The following is a 22,526-nucleotide window of genomic DNA, read 5'->3' on the forward strand; positions in this document are numbered from 1 at the left end:
TAAAAAGTATGCCAAATATAGAACTTACAGTCACTAATGTATAGTAGCAACGTTAGTGTAGGAGAACATGTGCACCATGTTAGAAAATCGTGAGTAACAATTTAGTGGCAGCCAACCGTGTCGTTCTACGTTAAGGACTGAGAAGCATGTGATTGCTCATGGAGGAGGAAAAAATGTCGACGGACGAGAAAGAGGTTATAACCGGACACAGAAATTGGCAGTGTTGTAGTATGTATATGGCGTGCGAGAGTTAGAGAGATGGCGTAAGTGAAGCAATGACAAGTGCAGGCACGAACCCGCGACCAGCCGTGAGATCGTAGAAAGGCAAAACACTGTTATGCAAGTATTTTTGGGTGGAAAACACTGCTGCTTTCTGGCGTAGGGACGAATATAGTAGTAAAGAGTTCGTTAGCAGACTTCAGTCGAAACAGCATACTGAGTATCCAATAGCAGAACAAGAGAGGTGCGCTATCATTGAAATACATGTCCCGTGCTGAGAGAGCGTTCGCTAGCGTGGCGAAATCTTAATTTGGTTTTCCTAATTAAAAAAAATGTTAACTGAAGCTGAATAAATAAGCACACTGGACAAAAATTAGTGACCCCAAGACACTGTAACACCTCGGTTCAGTTTACAGTGATAAAAGCTATAGAAAGAATAATTCAAAATTAAGAATAGAATTTTTAGAGGGGAAAATGGTGTAGAATCAGAGTTCGGTAATTGCAGATCAAAATTATAGCATATCAGCAAGTAGTTTAACGTCTAAGTATAGGAAAGCCACGGAAGCTCCGTCATGGAGGAGGCAGTGACGTTAAACTCTTGTGATGAAAAACCTATAAAAAGGTCTGATCGTCATTATTGCCGCCTTTTTTCCTTGATTGTTTCGTTAAAGGGCGGGTAACCCGTGTCAGTTTGCGAGACAATAATTATATTGGACTTTATCGTGTTAAGATTCACGATAAACTGTTAAAATATTACGGGGATTAAAAGTGATGTAGTGTACGATCTCTGACTGTTGGTAGCAACGGAGTATAAGGGTATTTTACGACTTTAGTGCTAGATTAGAACTTTACGGACATATAGACGACAGAAACTCAAATTATCTGCTGATACGAGTGAATTCATAGGTACTGGTATTCAGATATTAACGTGTGGACTTTTGAAAGTGTCGTGTGCCGTTAGTTGTGAATCTGGACGTAGACTGCGTGCATATCGGCATTTGCGGACTATTTAGATTCCTCCAGGCTAGGAACCTTTTAAATAGACCATCATCCATCACCATCTTATTCCTTGAATATACAATGAAAGTGAAATACAAGAGTGCTGTACTTATTTCATTTGCCTAGCACTAATCAGTGAAGGTTTTACGGAACCAAAGCTATTCAGCAGTAAGTCAGCACCAGCTAGCAGAAAGCGCAGGCATTAACTAACACGCTAACTGAAGTGAACATTTACGTGTTTTACGGACTGCTTAATATGAACTTTTGTGACTCTTTGACGTTCCCACTCCTTCCGAAAGGTGGCGCAGGCGGTCTTAATCATAAAAGGGGAGAGTTTTAGCCGGGCAAATTACTAAATAAAAGTGATATTTACAAGACTCGCAGTAATAGCAAAACACAAGGTCCGCACCTCATCGGAGATTCGTCGCTGTCTCGTTGGGAAGTAAAGCCGGAAAACCTACCGACGATACGTTTCTACGAGCAGACGTCGACGTGGAGTACCTAAGAAGGGAACCACAAGAGAGTTGGGGATGCTTCAACACATAACGTTAATGCCGCGAAACATCGCCCCTGGCCTAGATATTGACATCAGTTAAGCGAGGAAAAGATTCCACTTGTTTCTTCAGGTATGCCATATCCAGCTGAAGCCATTCGTTGGTGATTAAAACCCACGGACTTACCAAACTGTGGGAATGCTGACAGCCACGATTCACCCACTGCTCCCAAAAGTCACAGACATTTTCTACTGAATTTAGTTCGGGTGATTTAGCGGGTACGATAGGGTACCTGAGTGTTAATCAAATCAGGAACACATATATGCAGCGATGTGAACTCGGCTGTTGTCATCTCGGAAGATGGGAGTGTCCTCAGCACATTCATCATGACGGTGTAGAAGGAAGGAAAACACCTAATCACCGAGAATGTACAAATAAACATCACGGTTCAAGGTCGCAGTAACATGAACAGAGACCCCAAGTCAGGGCACGGAAAACACCCCCTAAACTTCACAGAACCACCTCTGCCCTGAACGAAGCACTCAGCACACTGTAGGTGATATTCCTCTTGGGACCATCGGTACACTCGATGCACGCAATCAGCTGCTTTCCACTTTCAGTGTTGTTTAGCCCATTGAAGACAACAGCGTAACGTGCTACTACAGGAAATAGTCTCTTGAGAGGTGCTCCGCTCCAAAGGTCCAAATGTTTCCCTAAAAAAGTTGAGATTGACTTGCTTTTGGCCGTGCGGTTAAACGCGCTGCAGTCTGGAACCGCAAGACCGCTACGGTCGCAGGTTCGAATCCTGCCTCGGGCATGGATGTTTGTGATGTCCTTAGGTTAGTTAGGTTTAACTAGTTCTAAGTTCTAGGGGACTAATGACCTCAGACGTTGAGTCCCATAGTGCTCAGAGCCATTTTTTTTTACTTGCTTTAATTGACTGCAGCTATATCTGATGGCCTTGAAATTGAATGTCACTGACAAGACGTGACACTATTCTCTGCTACATGTAGGTTAGAATCATTTTATGATCATTTACCTTAAACCATGTTATATGATTGCGAGTGGTACACCATTCTTTGTGGACGCGTTGGACAGTCCACGTTGATACACCAACAATTGGGCAACCTCATTCATGGTGTGCTCATGAGTACTTCCAAATACGATAGCTCCTTTCTGCCATTTTGTCAACTCTACATGTTGACCCATATTACTGCTATGAATCCATACAATCGACTGGTACTTACTCATCATTTCACTGTCATAGCTTTTCAGCGTCATCTCGCCATCTGGTACGGGTTTTATGGCATTTTCAGCGTTCCAAATGGGCCAGCGTGCTCATTGAAGGGGAGACTAATATTTTTATGATGAGCTTATTTAAAGAGGCGATCAAAAAGTTTAGGTTTGAGGGCGTTGCTGCAGCGCATATGCAATGTAGCGCGGCTCCGGTGCGGGTAAATAAGCACCGCCATGTAGGCAAGGGATTATTGTGGCAGTCGTGTCTTTCTGATGTACATGTGTTAAATGCGAAAACGTGAACTATGGCGACGTGATTACCAAATGCGTTACAGCAGGAACAACGTGTTGTTATTCTTTTCTTGGCTGCCATCACAGAATGAAAAATGTGTATGATGGAGCATGTGTGTTGAAAACCACAGTTGTGGAATGGTGCTCCAAGTTCTTTGCTAGTTGTGATTCGACAAAAGACGCCAGTCGATCTGGCAGGCCAGCCTCACGTATAACTGATGACACCAACTCAAATGGGAGAAATGAAATGATAATCAAATGGACACCCTAGCTGCAAACAGGCGTTGATGTACTTCATTGGAGACACGTTGGAAATGGGGGCCCCGACCGGGACTCGAACCTGGGATCTCCTGCTTACATGGCAGACGCTCTATCCAGCTGAGCCACCGAGAGCACAGAGGATAATGCGCCTGCAGGGACTTATCCCTTGCACGCTCCCCGTGAGTAATGAGTATGATGGGCAAACATCTATTAGGCGCACTACGAATGTAGTGGTGTGGACATGTTGGGAATGTGGGTCTCACGGGGAGCGTGCAGGCGCACTATTCTCTGTGCTCTTGGTGGCTCAGATGGATAGAGCGTCTGTCATGTAAGCAGGAGCTCCCAGGTTCGAGTCCCGGTCGGGCCACACATTTTCAACATGTCCCCAATGAAGTACGTCAACGCCTGTTTGCAGCTACGGTGTCCATTTAATTATCATTTCATTTCTAGCAAAGCTGCATGGTCATCTACGGTAACTGTTCTTTCGGAAACAGATACTACCGCCATATATAGTCAAATGGGAGACACCAGTGCACCTGCAGTATAGCCCTGATCTCTCCCCGTGCGATTATCACGCCTTCGACCCCTTAAAAAATCCTTCAAGGTCGACGATTCCTTCGGACGATAATGTGCAACAGGCATTTACAGACTTCTTCATGCTGCAAGACACACTTTTTTAGCAAACGGGTATGTTCAACCTGGAGTGTGGGTGGGATGATTGCTTCAGTGCTCACGGCGATTTTGTCTCATTGGCATAATGATTCTGACCGAACGACCTTCGAACGGAAAATGTTTGATCGCCTCTTACATTTTGTAGTTGTACTTACACCGACAAGCCAAAATGTTATGACCACGACCCATTCTGATGTTGGCTGCGGCCCGGTGACGTCGTGGGCACGTGACCCGGTAACAAAAGTTTGCAAGCGGAGCAGACACGGACGGGGGATCTTCCGAGCGAATATAAGGGATGTAAATTGGGGAATCCATTGAGATAAGCGACTTGGACAAAGAGCAGATTATTATTACGCAAAGCCTGTGAACGAGCAACTCGAAAACGGCGAATCTGGTCGAACTGCTACTGTCGCGAGCATCTACGGAAAGAGGTAGAAGGACAGCGAAACTACCACCAGGCGCTGAATGGTTGGACGTCCACGACTCTTCACAGATCGTCGGATTCGGAGGCTTGTCTGCTCTGTAAAGCAGGATAGATGGTGACCTGTGGTATCCCTGACGAAAGAGCACAATAGTGGTGTATACACAAGTGTTTCGGAGCACACTGTTCAGTGTACGTACATTGTTGAATATGGAGCTTGTAATGGTCGCCTAGTCGTAGATATAGCTAATTGCTATAATCGCACTATTTCACTCCCATTTACGGAGCTTGTTAGCACTTGATGTTAGGTTGGCGCCATTAAAATGCATTGTGTTGTGGTAATCGCTGCTACTTGCTGGATCGCTGCTGTGTCTCGATGCTGATGCTGGCTCTAAATCTGGTTGTCTAGGGTTAAAAACATGAGGTCCCGTGTTTTTTATGTGCTTTTGATGATAAAGAACGAGCGAAACCAACAAATATGTAAACTTCAAATATTTATTACTCTGGTGGCCATCTTAATTCCACTGTCCACCAAAGACCATGACTCAACACAAAGTAGTACTTCCGTTACATGTTCTTTGCATTGTTTATCCACCTCAAACAATAACACACAAACACACTTTACCAAAGTGACATTCCGACTGCCTCTCGACCCTTCTTGCTGCTCGTATTTATAACATTGTCAAATAACTACTAAAAAGAGATATAGTTTATAAGTCACATGTACATCTGTTATCATAATTTGTGCAGAAAAGTTATTAATTTGCATCGAGTGACATAATTTAACATGTTATTAAAATGACAGACAGATTTGTTGACTTGACAGAATAATTCTTTGTTACAAAAAGGCCGTTTTTTAGAAGTTTGTCAATTGACTTCTCTAATTTGCATAAATTAGTAAATAGCATGAATTATTAAGAATTACATTGGTTTTCGTCTAAAATAGGATTGATTTCGTGAATACTGAGTGAAAACGCTCCTAGTGAACAAATAGGTTTCACTGGGTGATTTTTATTTAAGGAGATCTAAAATACCAAAGTTGGCCACTATTTTTCGTACTTCATATTAATTATGTAAGATGAACTTAGTGTTTTTACATGATGACATTTGCTGTATCAGTGATCAAGTGATATAAACTTTTGTGTGGGTCAGTTATTCAGTATAATTTAATGGGTTGACTGTTTATGGAGACATGTTATGCAATCATTGTTAACATACACAATAAATTTTCTATACTCATAAATACTCGTTAAACTGGTTGAATTTGGAGGGTATCGCATACTTCGGCACAGTAAAGCCTTTAATATGTTCCGTTACAAGCTCCGCAGCAGATCACCTCTACGTGTTCACATTTTGACCCAATGACATCGTCAATTACGATCGTGTGGGCACGGAACCATAGAGACTTGACGGTGGATCATTGGAAACGTGTCGGCTTTTCGGGTGAATCCCATTTTTGCTACACTGGGTCCATGGTCGTCTCCACAAACGCCGTCATCGAGGTGAACGGCGGCTCGGAACGGGCAGCGCGCCACTGACGCAGGCTGATTGGAGCAGTATTATACTATAGGAGACATTCTCTTGCGCTTGCATGTGACCTGTGGTATTAATCGAAGACACCCTGACATCATCGAACCACCTGCATCTCTTCATGCTTGATGTCTTCCCCGACGGCGATGTCATCTTTCAGCAGTATAATTGTCCGTGTCTTGGAGCTTGAACCGTGCTACAGTGGTTTGAGGAGCATTATGGTGAACTCACGTTGTTCTCTCTGCGACCAAATTCTCCTGATGTAAACCCTATGGAACTCATCTGGGTCGCTATCGGGCGCTAACACCGCGTATGCAAATCAGTGGCCAGCTATTTCCGTGAGGTACATAACCTGTGCGTAGACACGTAATGCCACATACCTCCATAAACCTACCAACAAAGTGTCGGATCCGTGATAAGCAGAATCAGTTACGTATTTCGTTCCAAAGACGGACAAACAAACTATAAAGCAAGTGATCATAACGTTTTGACTCATCAGTATATATTCAAGTGCTTCTTTCCCAGAAGTTAATCCATCGTTTTGATTGCATGTTTTACTGTAGTCTGCATTCACCAATCGAAAAAATGAACTGTAAAAGTAGTCAAAGAGCGTACGGAAAGAAGTCTAGAAGACTGATAGTCCTTATTTCTCATGGTTTTGACTGGTGTGTGAGACTGACGACACTGGTTTAGAGCAAGGGGCGGGAAAGAAGAGATACCATACACCTAATTTGAATCCATGTATTACCTCAAATTTTTCTGTGGTCATATGATCTGTAACTGGGTTCACTCAGACTCGCGAGGGAAAATAAGTAGCTGCTTGAATAATGACATCGAAGGACCTTCGCCAGGCCAGAGCCACAGAGCATCTATTTATTTCGACCGAGCCTTAATGACTTCCATTAAATGATTCGCTGTTGCGAATATGAGCAAACGTCAGCTGTATGATGGAATGACGACAGTGAAAATGTCTGCCAGATCGGGACTCGATCTGGCCAGTGTGTCCGAGCGGTTCTAAGCACTTCAGTCTGGAACTGCGCGACCGCTGCGGTCGCAGGTTCGAATCCTGTCTCGGGCATGAATGTGTAATGTCCTTTTTAGGTTAGGTAGGTTCAAGTAGTTCAAGTTATAGGGGACTGATGACCTCAGATGTTAAGTCCCATAGTGCTCCGAGCCATTTCAACCATTTTTCGGGACTCTAACCCGGATCTCACGCTTATAGCGATCTGCGCCTTACTACTTATTTTATCTCATTTTGTTCTACATTGTTCGTTGAATTCGTTGGGGGCGGACATCCAATTACACCCGTTCACGTTCGTCGTTGATCCGTTCACTCAGTTTTTTTTTTCTTTTTTTCATTACAGAGGGTAGCTAACCCTCTCACCGAACACGTTGAGCTACCGTGCCGGCACCATTAGGCTATCCGAGCACTCTTCAGGGCCAGACCCAAACTTCAAACGTCGTCAACCACGTATTTGATTTCCATCTTCTAAATGACAAAGCCGCGCGGGGTAGCCGCGCGGTCTATGGCGTCTTGTCACGGTCCGCGTGGCTCCTCCCGTCGGAGGTTCGAATCCTCCCTCGGGCATGGCTGTGTGTATCGTTCTTAGCGTAAGTTAGTTTTAGCTAGATTAAGTGGTGTATAAGCTCAGGGACCGTTGACCTCAGCAGCTTGGTCCCATAACACTTTACCGCAAATTTCTAATTTTTGGATGACAAACATGTGACATTCTCCGGTTTTCTAGAGAATTTCTAAATACCTCATACGCAAATGTTAAATATTGGTCGCTATTACGAGAACAGAACCGATGACCTCTCGCGACCGACTGGAACGCTTTCGTATTGCGCCACATTTCTCAATAGTTAGCGACTAGCGGATAACAACAAGAAACCCGCGTTGCGCGAAAGCTATTCCAACGCAACAGAGACCTCCTGAGCTAAGAGTTACGCCCGCGCCGCTACATGTCGTAAATCTGAGGCGGTTGCAGCCCAGGGAACTGTCAGGCAAAACTCACAGCGTCCGCGGTTAACTCGCTCCGTGTACCTTTCGTAAGGCGGCCACTCGCCTCGTAATTTGCGAAGTGCGCGCGGCGTGCGTTGTATGGCCGCGAGCAGCGGCCGCCCGATCTCACTGCCGCCTATTATGAAACATTTTTACGTCGCTACTCGCCTCCCCTACCCATTCATGTGGTCGGGTAGCTTTTTACTCGTGTGCGGGTGGAGCGCCTCCATTCACGGGTAACATACTGGAGCTCTACGCTCTTTCTTGCAGACGTAGCACTTCCGTACTGCGTGTCGGAGAAACTGCTTCATTCTGGGGATCCTACTCCAATTCACGAGTCCAATAGAAGGATGAATTCAGAAACGCTTTGAAACACAGCGAAATGTCGGATTTTAACTGTCAAGATATGAATGTTTATTTCTTAAGACATCTGATGGCCACCTTGCAAATATCAACTGTAGTTTAAGTTGATAGCAAACTAATCATAAATATACTTTGGCTTACAGTAGATATGTGTCTGTAGTTGACACATGTGATGTCGCACGTGACTCAAATGGCTCTCAGCACTATGCGACTTAACTTCTGAGGTCATCAGTCGCCTAGAACTTAGAACTAAACAAACCTAACTAACCTAAGGACATCACACACATCCATGCCCGAGGCAGGATTCGAACCTGCTACCGTAGCGGTTGCTCGGCTCCAGACTGTAGCGCCTAGAACGGCACGGCCACTACGAGTCGCACGTTGGGCGCTGTAATGGTTGGACAGGACAAAGAGACTCCCTATTTTGTTTTTAGTGGCCATTTAAGGAACATCAGTGAATTCCAAATGACAGAACACAGCAATCAGTCCTCCTTTATGTGGTGTCACCGCCAGACACCACACTTGCTAGGTGGTAGTCTTTAAATCGGCCGCGGTCCGTTAGTATACGTCGGACCCGCGTGTCGCCACTATCAGTGATTGCAGACCGAGCGCCGCCACACGGCAGGTCTAGAGAGACTTCCTAGCACTCGCCCCAGTTGTACAGCCGACTTTGCTAGCGATGGTTCACTGACAAAATACGCTCTCATTTGCCGAGACGATAGCCTTCAGCTACGTCATTTGCTACGACCTAGCAAGGCGCCATTACCAGTTACTATTGAGATTATGAATAATGTACCGTCAAGAGCGACGTTCACCATTTATGGATTAAAGTTAAGTATTCCACCAGCTACGTCCGTTTTTCTAAAGTCTAATTTCCTTGTCCTGTTCCTGACCTCACGCCAGCCTGCGTGAGCTAAAACGCGTGCGTTTTCGGCTTCCTCTAGTACCCGGTGTTGGCTCTCCTGCCAACCCACAATACTTTTCTTTCAAGTTTTATTAGGCAAATATAGATTTCGGCTAGTGGCTCGCTCAAGACAGTCTTGAATGAACTGTGACAGAAGTCCAGACAACAGGGGACTGACGAACTAGTACATGCATTGATACCATGAAATAGTGCATCGATAATGGCTAGGCACTACCCGAAATCTAGATTTGCCAAATAAAATCTGAAGGAAAAGGACGGCAGATTGCTGTGCTCTATCATTTGAAAGTCGTATCACAGTCGTTGCGTGCAACAACGTTCCTAATGTAAGGTAATTTGATGAACATCAGCGAGATTCGGTTTTGACCTATGGTAACTAATAATTTATTCTTATCTCTCCAAAGTATTTGCCAGTTTATTTCCTAAAACTGTTGTACAACACCATAATCGCCTACAGAATTAAATCTCATATTGGGAATTATAATTAGGAACCCCAGAACGGTTGTCCAGCTGTCTAAATGAAAGGATTTTTGCGAAAATTCGGTGCATTTTATGGTGACTGGATGTTTCTTGCTTATGTCGGTTTCGACCAGTTACCCGCTGAGTGCATATTCTGCATTGCACTGTCGTTGTGTTACTTCTTTGAACGATGTAGTTGTCAATAATGTTGTAGTTTATTCATACAATCGGTTTCGAATCAATTAAAACTCATTCTGAAATGTGTTAGGTGTGGACGCCGAGGACAACACGGTCACATACCAAAATGTATAAACTCGGACGTCCTGAATCGTAGCCAGACTGAATAAAAATTGGGGGTCACTTAAGACATTTGAGAATGACTTGTACTTAAGTGTATTTAAGTTGAAGTTGTTTGCGTGGATAAAACTATAACATGATGAGCAATTCGAATATTTTATTTAAATAAACATGCGAACAACAACTATGGTAGAACCCCTGCACTTCAAGGAGTAGCGACTCAGTCTCTCTGCTATTAATTATTATTGTTAATACACAGGGTGTACCTGAACTTTACCGACAAAATTTTGGAGGTTCTTCAGAGACATTTGCTGATAATTCTAGTATTGGGGACCTGTGCTCTCGGTGGCTTGTAACAGAATAACTGCGTTCCGTTTTGTTGCTTACCACCCACTAATTTTTGCATCTGTATTGCACTGCATACATACAGGACGAGACAGGAGGAAAGGTACATGCCTTGAGGGATGCTAATATTAGTGATACTGAACAAAAAACGTCGTATGAACATTTGTCCTATTGGTAACAGTTTCTACGGTGACCTATCCAACGCGCAGGATTCGTCTCAGTGGGGTATTTTGTCACTGGCCGTACGGATGTGCAGGAGCTGCGTCGCGCTGAAAGTCGGTACGATTTCGTGTTGCCAAAGAAATATCAACCACGTATTCTGGTAACACATTTTGAAGGGGATCAAGATACCGTACTCCATTAAGATGGTTATCTAACGCAACTGGACCGATAAGCTGGTCATGTGCAAGTGAAGTGTGCATTGAAATGGCCAGCGACAACCACACTATGTAGTCTAACGACCGAGCGAGGTGGCGCAGTGGTTAGCAGACTGGATTCGTATTCGGGAGGACGACTGTTCAGATCTGCGTCCGGCCATCCAGATTTAGATTTTCCGTGATTCCCCTCAATCGCTCCAGGAGAATGCTGGGATGGTTCCTTTCGAAGGGCACTGCCGATTTCCTTTCCCATCCTTGACACAATTCGAAACTATCCTCCGTCTCTAATGACCTCGATATCGACAGGACGTTAAACCCAGTCTTACTTGGTTTCATAGTATAATGTCGCTTTGGTTGTATTCGCATATGAATGCTGGTGAAAAAGCACATGCGACTTATGCGAGCGATTTGCAAACAGCTGTATATCGGATACAGTAAAGAAAAGGCCATATATTCATTCGAAATTTTTTGCTCAGAATTACCCATACTATCGCCCCTCAAAGCATTTAACTTTCTTTCTGATTCATCCTGTATGTACAACAGCGCAAATGTCATCAGTGTGCACTGTGTGTATTGTTTGGAAACAAACTTGCACCATGAACTCTCTCGGTAACTGCTGTTCAATTGTAATGCCCTCTTTTACTCTTCACCCTGAGCTTTGCATTCAACACTGCTCGGTGTTGTCTCGGGGCTGCTTTTTCCGGCAGGCTTAGTTGTACGTTAACAGTGATAGACAGCAGTATGAATAGGTTTACTGATGAACAGTTGGCAGGCATGCTCCTCGTGTATGGTTTCACACACTGAAGAGCCAAAGACACTGGTATGCCTACCTAACACAGTGCAGAGCCACCGTGTGCATGCTGAAGTGCTGCAACACGATGTAGCATGGACTCGACTACCGTCTGAAGTAGTGCTGGAGGGAACTGACACCATGAATCTTGTAGGACTGTCCCACAAGACTGTCCACAAGAGTACGAGGGTGTGGTAATCTCTTCTGAACAGCACGTTGCAAGGCATCCCAGACATGCTCAGTAATGTTCATGTGTGGAGAGTTTGGTGGTCAGCGGAGTGTTTAAGTTCCTGGAGCCACTCTGTAGCAATTCTTGACGTGTGGGATGTCGCATTGTCATGCTGGAATAGCCCAAGTCCGTCGGAATGCGCAATGGACATGAATGGATGCAGGTGATCAGACAACATGCTTACGTACGTGTCACCTGCCAGAGTCGGATCTAGACGTATCAGGGGTTCCATATCACTCCAACTGCACACACCCCACACCATTACAGAGCCTCCACCAGCTTTAACAGTCACTTGCTCACATGCAGCGTCATTGGATTCATGTGCTAGTCTCCATACCCGTACACGTGTACACGATTCATACAATTTGAGACGAGACTCATCCGACAAGCCAGCATATTTTCAGTCATCAACAGTCCAATGTCGATGTTGACGAGCCGAGGCGAGGCGTAAGGCTTTGTGTCGTGCAGTCATCAAGAGTACACGAGTGGGCCTTCGGATCCGAAAGCCCATATCGATGATGTTTCGTTGAATGGTTCGCACACTTGATGGGCCAGCACTGAAATCTGCAAACAATTTGCGGAAGGATTACACTTCTGTCACGTTGAATGATTCTCTTCAGTCCTCGCTGGTTCCGTTCTTGACAGATCTTTTTCCACCTGCAGCGATGTCGGGGATTTGATGTGTTACCATATTCCTGATATTCACGGTTTACTCGTGAAATGGTCGTACGGAAAAATCCCTACTTCATCGCTGCCTCGGACATGGTGTGTCCCATCGCTCGTGCGCCGACTAGAACACCGCGATCAAACTCAATTAAATCTTGATAATCCGCCAGTGTAGCAGCAGTAACCGATCTAACAACTAGGCGTTTCCGACCACAGTGCCGTATTCTGCCTGTTTACATATCTCTGTATTTGAATACGCAAGCCTATACCAGTTTGTTTGGCGCTTGAGTGTATGTTATCTGTTGTGTACAACTTCATTTTCAATGGGAGCGAGAGATGGGATACAGAATAGTGCAGCGACTGTTGTCGTAGGAAAGCTGGACAGGAGCAGAAATTATTAGCAAAAAAATTGACACAGTAAACATAAGATTTATAGTTCTCCAACCATATGAACTCTCATTACAAATAATGCAGCAAGAAACAGAGTCCAGCTATCACAAAGTCAACAATGAAGAGGCTTGCTGCACTAAGCTCGAACGATGGTCTCGTGGTGAAGAGATTCCAAGTACAAGTGGGGTGAATGGATGCTGCCTGCCATCCTGCATCGTGGCGGCAGAGGACGCTCCTGCTTTGAAGCCATTGGAGGTGTGACTCAGCAGGTGTGCGCCATTGGGTCCTCCAGGTCTTGCACAGTCGCTAGGAGGCGTTGGAAGAAAACTGGCAGTCCTGTTGCCAACTTCATGATGCCCATTGAATTGTATCCGTATGTGATGCCTCATTATCTTCCCACCATATGTCTCACATATTGTTCCTCCTAAACATTTGTATGACATGACTAATGAGTTGCGATTCACAGTCCCAATATTCAAAGGGCACCACACATCTCTCTTATGTGAAGTACACAGGTTTACATTTCTCTATATTGACAGTTAGTTGCTGGCACTGGCACCAGACTAACATTTTGTCCAGACCTATCTTGCGACTACCTAAGTTTAGAATTATTTCAAGTAGTAGGGCTACCCAAATTCTGGTGTAGTCTGCATTGGTGCCAGATTTCCCCATCCTCCCTTAACATCTTAGGCTGCTGCCAGAGTTTCCCCCACCCCTCTGATGTAGCCAAATTGCTCTCTATATTTAGTGTCAGGAAATTAAATATACTGAAGCTTTTTTGCAACTCCTATAAATCCCATTGTGGAAATAAGTTGCTTATCGTAAGTGTAAATTGGCGGTAAATTCAAAATTTGCAGTTTGCCATTTATCCTCTTGCTTTAAAATTTGAAATGTCAGAAGCAGGTCACTTGCGCTAGGTATCGAATTAAAGATGACAGATTGTGGAATATTGTTGCAGCCTGTATGGCTACCAGATTTCCTGACTTTTCCCAATGTGTATGATGCCTGAATTCAGGATAGCTGACCTGGGGAGATTAGTGCAGACATGGCAAGGTAGGAGTAGGCAAAATGTAACAGGGAAAATGGTTCAAATGGCTCTGAGCACTATGGGACTCAACATCTTAGGTCATAAGTCCCCTAGAACTTAGAACTACTTAAACCTAACTAACCTAAGGACATCACACACACCCATGCCCGAGGCAGGATTCGAACCTGCGACCGTAGCAGTCCTGCGGTTCCGGACTGCAGCGCCAGAACCGCTAGACCACCGCGGCCGGCTGTAACAGGGAATAACAATATTAATGTGCTAATAGTAAACTGCAGGAGCGTCTATAGAAAGGTCCCAGAACTGCTCTCATTAATAACCGGTCACAACGCCCATATAGTACTAGGGACAGAAAGTTGGCTGAAACCAGACGTAAACACTAATGAAATCCTAAACTCAGATTGGAATGTATACCGCAGAGACAGGCTGGACAGTGAAGGGGGAGGCGTGTTTATAGCGATTAGAGGTGCAATAGTATCGAAGGAAATTGACGGAGATCCGAAATGTGAAATAATTTGGGTGAAGGTCACGGTTAAAGCAGGCTCAGACATGGTAATTGGATATCTCTATAGGTCCCCTGGCTCAGCAGCTGCTGTGGCTGAGCACCTGAAGGAAAATTTGGAAAATATTTCTAGTAGATTTCCCCACCATGTTATAGTTCTGGGTGGAGATTTTAATTTGCCGGATATAGACTGGGAGACTCAAACGTTCATAACTGGTGGCAGGGACAAAGAATCCAGCGAAATTTTTTTAAGTGCTTTATCTGAAAACTACCTTGAGCAGTTAAACAGAGAACCGACTCGTGGCGATAACATATTAAACCTTCTGGTGACAAACAGATCCGAACTATTTGAAACAGTTAACGCAGAACAGGGAATCAGAGATCATAAAGCGGTTACTGCATCGATGATTTCAGCCGTAAATAGAAATATTAGAAAAGGTAGGAAGATTTTTCTGTTTAGCAAAAGTGACAAAAAGCAGATTACAGACGGCTCAACACAAACGTTTTGTCTCAAGTACAGATAGTGTTGAGGATCAGTGGACAAAGTTCAAAACCATCGTACAATATGCGTTAGATGAGTATGTGCCAAGCAAGATCGTAAGAGATGGAAAAGAGCCACCGTGGTACAACAACCGAGTTAGAAAACTGCTGCGGAAGCAAAGGGAACTTCACAGCAAACATAAACATAGCCAAAGCCTTGCAGACAAACAAAAATTACGCGAAGCGAAATGTAGTGTGAGGAGGGCTATGCGAGAGGCGTTCAATGAATTCGAAAGTAAAGTTCTACGTACTGACTTGGCAGAAAATCCTAAGAAATTTTGGTCTCATGTCAAGGCGGTAGGCGGATCAAAACAAAATGTCCAGACACTCTGTGACTAAAATGGTACTGAAATAGAGGATGACAGACTAAAGGCTGAAATACTAAATGTCTTTTTCCACAGCTGTTTCACAGAGGAAGACTGCACTGTAGTTCCTTCTCTAGATTGTCGCACAGATAAAAAAATGGTATATATCAAAATAGACGACAGAGGGATAGAGAAACAATTAAAATCGCTCAAAAGAGGAAAGGCCGCTGGACCTGATGGGATACCAGTTCGATTTTACACAGAGTACGCGAAGGAACTTGCCTCCCTTCTTGCAACGGTGTACCGTAGGTCTCTAGAAGAGCGTAGCGTTCGAAAGGATTGGGAAAGGGCACAGGTCATTCCCGTTTTCAAGAAGGGACGTCGAACACATGTGCAGAACTATAGACCTATATCTCTAACGTCGATCAGTTGTAGAATTTTGGAACACGTATTATGTTCGAGTATAATGACTTTTCTGGAGACTAGAAATCTACTCTGTAGGAATCAGCATGGGTTTATAAAGATACGGTCGTGTGAAACCCAGCTTGCGCTATTCGTCCACGAGACTCAGAGGGCCATAGACAAGGGTTCACAGGTAGATGCCGTGTTTCTTGACTTCCGCAAGGCGTTCAATACAGTTCCCCACAGTCGTTTAATGAACAAAGTAAGAGCATATGGACTATCAGACCAATTGTGTGATTGGATTGAACAGTTCCTAGATAACAGAACGCAGCATGTCATTCTCAATGGAGAGAAGTCTTCCGAAGTAAGAGTGATTTCAGGTGTGCCGCAGGGGAGTGTCATAGGACCGTTGCTATTCACAATATACATAAATGACCTTATGGATGACATCGGAAGTTCACTGAGGCTTTCTGCAGATGATGCTGTGGTGTATCGAGAGGTTGCAACAATACTGAAATGCAGGAGGATCTGCAGCGAATTGACCCATGGTGCAGGGAATGGCAATTTAATCTCAATGTAGACAAGTGTAATGTGCTGCGAATACATAGAAAGATAGATCCCTTATCATTTAGCTACAATATAGCAGGTCAGCAACTGGAAACAGTTAATTCTATAAATTATCTGGGAGTACGCATTAGGAGTGATTTAAAATGGAATGATCATATAAAGTTGATCGTCGGTAAAGCAGATGCCAGACTGAGATTATTCATTGGAAGAATCCTAAGGAAATGCAATCCGAAAACAAAGGAAGTAGGTTACAGTACGCTTGTTCGCCCACTGCTTGAGTACTGCTCAGCAGTGTGGGATCCGTACCGGATAGGTTTGATAGAAGAGATAGAGAAGATCCAACGGAGAGCAGCGCGCTTCGTTACAGGATCATTTGGTAATCGCGAAAGCGTTACGGAGATGATAGATAAACTCCAGTGGAAGACTCTGCAGGAGAGACGCTCAGTAGCTCGGTACGGGCTTTTGTTAAAGTTTCAGGAACATACCTTCACCGAAGAGTCAAGCAGTATATTGCTCCCTCCCACGTATATCTCGCGAAGAGACCAAGAGAATAAAATCAGAGAGATTAGAGCCCACACAGAAGCATACCGACAATCCTTCTTTCCACGAACATTCCGGGACTGGAATAGAAGGGAGAACCGATAGAGGTACTCAGGGTACCCTCCGCCACACACCGTCATGTGGCTTGCGGAGTATGGATGTAGATGTAGATGTAGATGTACATGACTGCAAATCCAAGATGGCGATTCTAGATGAACACTGAGGGTTCTCCCCCCCCTCCTCTCCCCCCCCCCCCCCCACCTGCCACCCCTCCCCATCCTCCTATTCCTATGATGTTAGAAATCAAGATGGTGACACATAGGGATGCTGGTGCACTCTGCATGGTTGTCAGTTCACTTGCGATAAGCATAGAATCCAAGATTCTTGACCTTGGCATACACGCCCAGCGTCACTGTCAGATTTCATGTGCATTCTAAGATTATAGTCCTATCCTACGTATAAAATTTTGGGTAAAACAAAAATTCTTGGTTTTCTCCTCATTGCTATGATGTTACAGTCGTGCCTAAGTGTCCACTTGCCCCTAAGTTTAAGACTCATACAGCTTATGTGTTTAAACAGTTGCCACCTTAAGTTTGGGGCTGACTTGTCCTAAGTTTAAATTAATTTGTGCTACACTCATACATAATGTTCAAACGAATTCCACCACTGTAAGGACAGTATAGGAAAGTTTGTTGTTATTTAAAGTAAGCTCCAGTAGGCTCTGACCTGTGATCTCTTGATATGCTGAAATCAAATTTCATCATACCAACTCATGCCACCAGTAGTGCTGCCAATACGGCCCCACGCTCTACAGCACTGTGCCACTGCCAGAGGCTCAGAGCCACGAGCATCAGTTGCCACTCACCAGCTGGTGACAGTCCTGCACACAGGGATGGTGAATGTATACTGCTGATTTGATTGCCTAACATGAAGTGAAAAATGGTAGTTCCGATTTACGCCACTAGTATGCTGTTTGTGTTGGCGCTGCCATCACAGTCTACGTCTTAAAATGACATTGAAATTTGAAAAGGCAAGAAGCATATTTATACTTTAACATACGATTAAAAATTGTGGGAAATTCAAAAACCTCGTAAGTTTAAAATCAACAATAGGCCCAAAATACATTCAACAGGGAAATTAAAAATCATAGAATTACTTCCGTCCTTGTGGAAAACTTGAGCTGTGACACAGGAGCCAAAGAAAGGATTTGGGTTCTATGTTTACAAAATTCATTACCAAAATTTATGTGTGGGTTGGAGGCCAGCTATTAAAACAGGTGGTTAACATGTCTTCATCATAGGGTCGCCACAGCTCTGTTATAATCTCAACAATCTTATATGCACCCACCACATATCACACACATTTGAGAATGAAACATGCTTATATTTATTTACAAGGTGAATCACAGTCATCAACAGCCGGCCGCGGTGGTCTAGCGATTCTGGCGCTGCAGTCCGGAGCCGCGGGACTGCTACGGTCGCAGGTTCGAATTCTGCCTCGGGCATGGGTGTGTGTGATGTCCTTAGGTTAGTTAGGTTTAAGTGGTTCTGAGTTCTAGGGGACTTATGACCTAAGATGTTGAGTCCCATAGTGCTCAGAGCCATTTGAACCATTTTTGAACAGTCATCAACAATGTGGCAAATGCATCAGACGGAAAAAATCTACACTTTATGACAGCAGTTGTCGATAGCCTTCGTGTACACTGCATTTCAACACGAAAGAACTATCAACAGTGGTAGGTGCAAGACCCAGGTGCCTCCTATCAGATGAGAATTTAACTCTGATGTGCGGAGTGGTACAGCAAACCGGAGCATTACCTGCACTCCAGGACACATTACGTGATGCAAAAACACATGCTTCTGTCAGTTACAAATGCATGTTGTTGTGCTGTGCCACATGACTGCACGGTTTGTGCACACTGCCGTATATGCATTCATCTGTCCTCTTACTAAGATGCCCAGACATGCTACACCTTTTAATAGCTAAGTAAGAATCTATGCACAAAAAATCTGAAAAGGAGTGCAGTGGTATAAGGGCTTGTTAAGATCTTTTGTAATGTAGCTTCTCAGAAAAATACAAAACATAACACTTTCACATCTTCTCCTAAATAAATACAATGTGGTAAACTTTCTAATGAGAACAGCCAACTACCATTAGCAATATAGATGTATAACAGCATCAGATCAGTGACAGTTCTAGAAAATACGAATGACTGCTTGATAGTGTGTCAGTGCACAGCACAATATAGAATCTATGTTATACAAGTTATTAATAGGTTTCAGAAGGTACAGGCCAGTATTTACGAAATTCACATCAGATTCCAGTTCAGCCATTAGTATTTAAGCATTCACACAAGATGTACAGGATTCTTGAAAAGTTGGAGAATAGATGGCAGTGAATTGTAATTCTTGGTGAACTATATAGATAGCAGAACAGAAGGAAATCAGCAGCCAACAGTTCTATCCACTGAGTTACGGGGGTAATCCCAGAAGTAAGGTCTCCTGTTTTTTTATAAGTACATAGCCCTGTTTATTTCTACAATGGTTTACATCAGTTTACAGTTTGAACATTTAGCTATTTTTCGACATAATCACCGTTTCTGTCGATGCACTTTTGTAGACGCTGTGGCAGTTGTTGTATGCCCATGTTATACCAGCTCGCCGCCATGCTGTTCAGAAAGTTATGAATCTCTTCTTTCACTTCGTCGTCGAAGATGAATCGCTTTCTGGCCAAATGTTATTTTAACCTAGTGAACAGGTGATAGTCACTGGGCGCCAAGTCAGGACTATAGGGTGGGTGGGTGATTATGTTCCAATTAAATTGTTGCAGGAGGGCAACGGTTTGCCGAGCGATGTGTGGGCGAGCGTTGTCACGGAGAATGTGTACGACCTTGCTCAACATTCCTGTTCCCCGGTTCTGAATTGCCCGTTTGAGTTTTTTCAGAGTCTCACAGTACCTGTCAGCGTTAACTGTGGTCCCAGCGATTCAGCTCCGACGACGGGGTGAAAGAAGATGTTCATAACTTTCTAAACAGCATGGCGACGAGCTGGTATGAAATTTGCATACAAAAACTGCCACAGAAATGGTGATTATGTCGAAAAATACCTAAATGTTCAAGGTGTAAACTGATGTAAACCATTGTAGAAATAAACAGGTCTATGTACTTATAAAAAAATAGGAGACTTTACTTTTGGGATTACCCTCGTATCATGTTTAGGGTGTCCTCATTTCTATCATAGTGTCAAAACGGCTAGAACTAGGAAGTTAGAAGTTCCACGTATGTTTATTGTTGGTGTTAGTTGCTTTGATCTGCTGTGTGTAAATCTATAACTGTGGTGTAGATATCCCATGTTTTCTGATGAACACAGGTACGCTTCCTACAACAAAGTGCTTATGTGGGAAGTCTTTTCCTGGTAAACGTTGTGGGTGGTCGTAATAAAGGGGTCTACTATTATAACTTACACTGCACTCCATATGCAAGCTTACAATGATAGGCAGACAATATGTAGACGGATCAGTGCTGCTGTAGATTCTTCGAGGTTTCTAGAGGTATATGGTATTGCATGTTTACGCAATACCCATAAACTGTGGATGCAGAGCTGACATTATTCTTTAAGTCTTATACCACAGTCAATTATAAAGATACTTGTAAAGGAAAATAGGCTATAATAGCTTATAAAGGCGTGTGGTCAGTGTGGTGTGGTTGGTAGAATATTAGCAGTTGTTGAACTAGTACATTCATTCCATAGATTCAAACAGTAATGGCGAATTCAATGAAGTAATAGAAGTATATTCTTAGTATAGATTCAGGTAGGATCCCAGCTAGATATAGTAGTAGAAGTAGTAGTAGTAATAGTAGATTCATAGCATAGTCTTAGCTAGCTGTACCACAATGACACGATGACCACACACTTTTCTGATAACTGAGTGTATTATTCTGTAACTAACAGTGATTTTCGCTGTGGGTAGATTTTGGTGTGATGGAAATTTGATACCGATATGGAAGATATGTTAAACTCCAATCACCCCTCTTATAAATGTAAAGCAATTTAATGTTCAGTCTAACATTGAATTTTTGGGTGCTTTTTAAGCGATTACTCACATAAATTGTAAGAATTTTACATTACATATAAGACACCGGTCATTCCCAGAAGATTTCCAAATGGTGTCAACTGAGCAAACTAAAAGTGTGAGCAATATGCAAAAGGTTTTCATGATTGTAATCAATTGTTGGTTTAGTGAGACTTCTATGTGCAAACTTACACGATTCCATAGGATTTCTGAATCATTTTCTGATGATTTCCAGTATGGTTGCTTCAACAAGGAGAATTGTGAGGGAAGTCTTCTGCCGGTCAAGGCTGAGGGCGTCAGGAGATTGGCAGCGAAACAACAGCACATAAAAATTGGGAGAAATTCATCTAGTTTGTGGGACATTGAAATATGTTCGAAAGTAGTTAAATGTTTTCGAGAACCATAGGTTCAGATTCGTGGGGAATCCGGTTTTATGAAGGCTATTCTCAAGCATTTTGGATGCAGTTGGCACTTCGGACATTTCATATGAGGCGAGAATATGGCAGGAAATTGAACAATTCATTCATTTATCAATGGAGTCTACATAACACTTTACTGCATACATCTACCTGTTACAGCAAAAATTATAACAAAGTTCCCCATATTATAGTGATACTGTAACAAATTACCCCATGGTTCAGGAAAAACTTTATCACAGTTTTCCAAGCTAAAAGGAAATTGAACAGCAAAAATTGTAACAAAATACCTGTGTTCCTATAAAACTTGTAACAAAACTTTCCCATCTTACAATGAAATTGTAACAAATTGCCCTATGTTACAGTGAAATTGTAACAGAAGTCCCTTGTTATACTGAAATTGCAGCAAATAGCCTCATGTTACGTCTTAACTGTAACAAAGTTTCCCATTTTACAGTGAAATTGTAAAAAAGTCCCTTGCTATACTGAAACTACAACAAATAGCCTAATGTTACATGTAACAAAGTTTCCCATTTTACAGTGAAATTGTACAAAATACCCCCTATTACAGTAAAATCGTAAAAAAGTACTCACTCTTATAATAAACATTGTCACAAATTACCCAATACACCACTATGTTACAGTAAAATTCAGAGAACAGCTTTGAGCTGCAGAGTTTTGTGAGGGCTGTAGGACAGACTGAACAAGAGGGCCCGTACTGGTTCAGCGTTACCCATATTCTGATCAGGCTAGTATGGGGCTAATAATAAATGCAACGTCATAGCTTTTGCAAGCATTTGATACTTTTATCAACGACCTAACAGCTCCGACACAGATGTATATTACTGCGTTTTTCGCTGTCAGCACGGTGAAAGTAAGTTTCCTGTAAAAATCCAAGAACGCGATCCAAGATGGCAGACCTATGACATCACAATTGAAGACTGTGATCCAGGACATCACTGATGAAGTCAGAGTCCAAGACGGTGGTAGGAGTGGCTGACCTGGGGATACAGGTACGGTCTGTGTTGTTACCAGTCCAGCTGCTTCAATTTTTGTGTTGAAGCAGTAGCATTTCCTCACCATCATCAGTGTCTATGCTTATTAATCATTAGGTGGACTCAACTCTCATATTCAGAACACCTTACTGAAAGATGGGTCATCATAATGTGACATCA

This window comes from Schistocerca cancellata, chromosome 4 (assembly GCF_023864275.1).
Source record: "Schistocerca cancellata isolate TAMUIC-IGC-003103 chromosome 4, iqSchCanc2.1, whole genome shotgun sequence".
Taxonomy (NCBI): domain Eukaryota; kingdom Metazoa; phylum Arthropoda; class Insecta; order Orthoptera; family Acrididae; genus Schistocerca; species Schistocerca cancellata.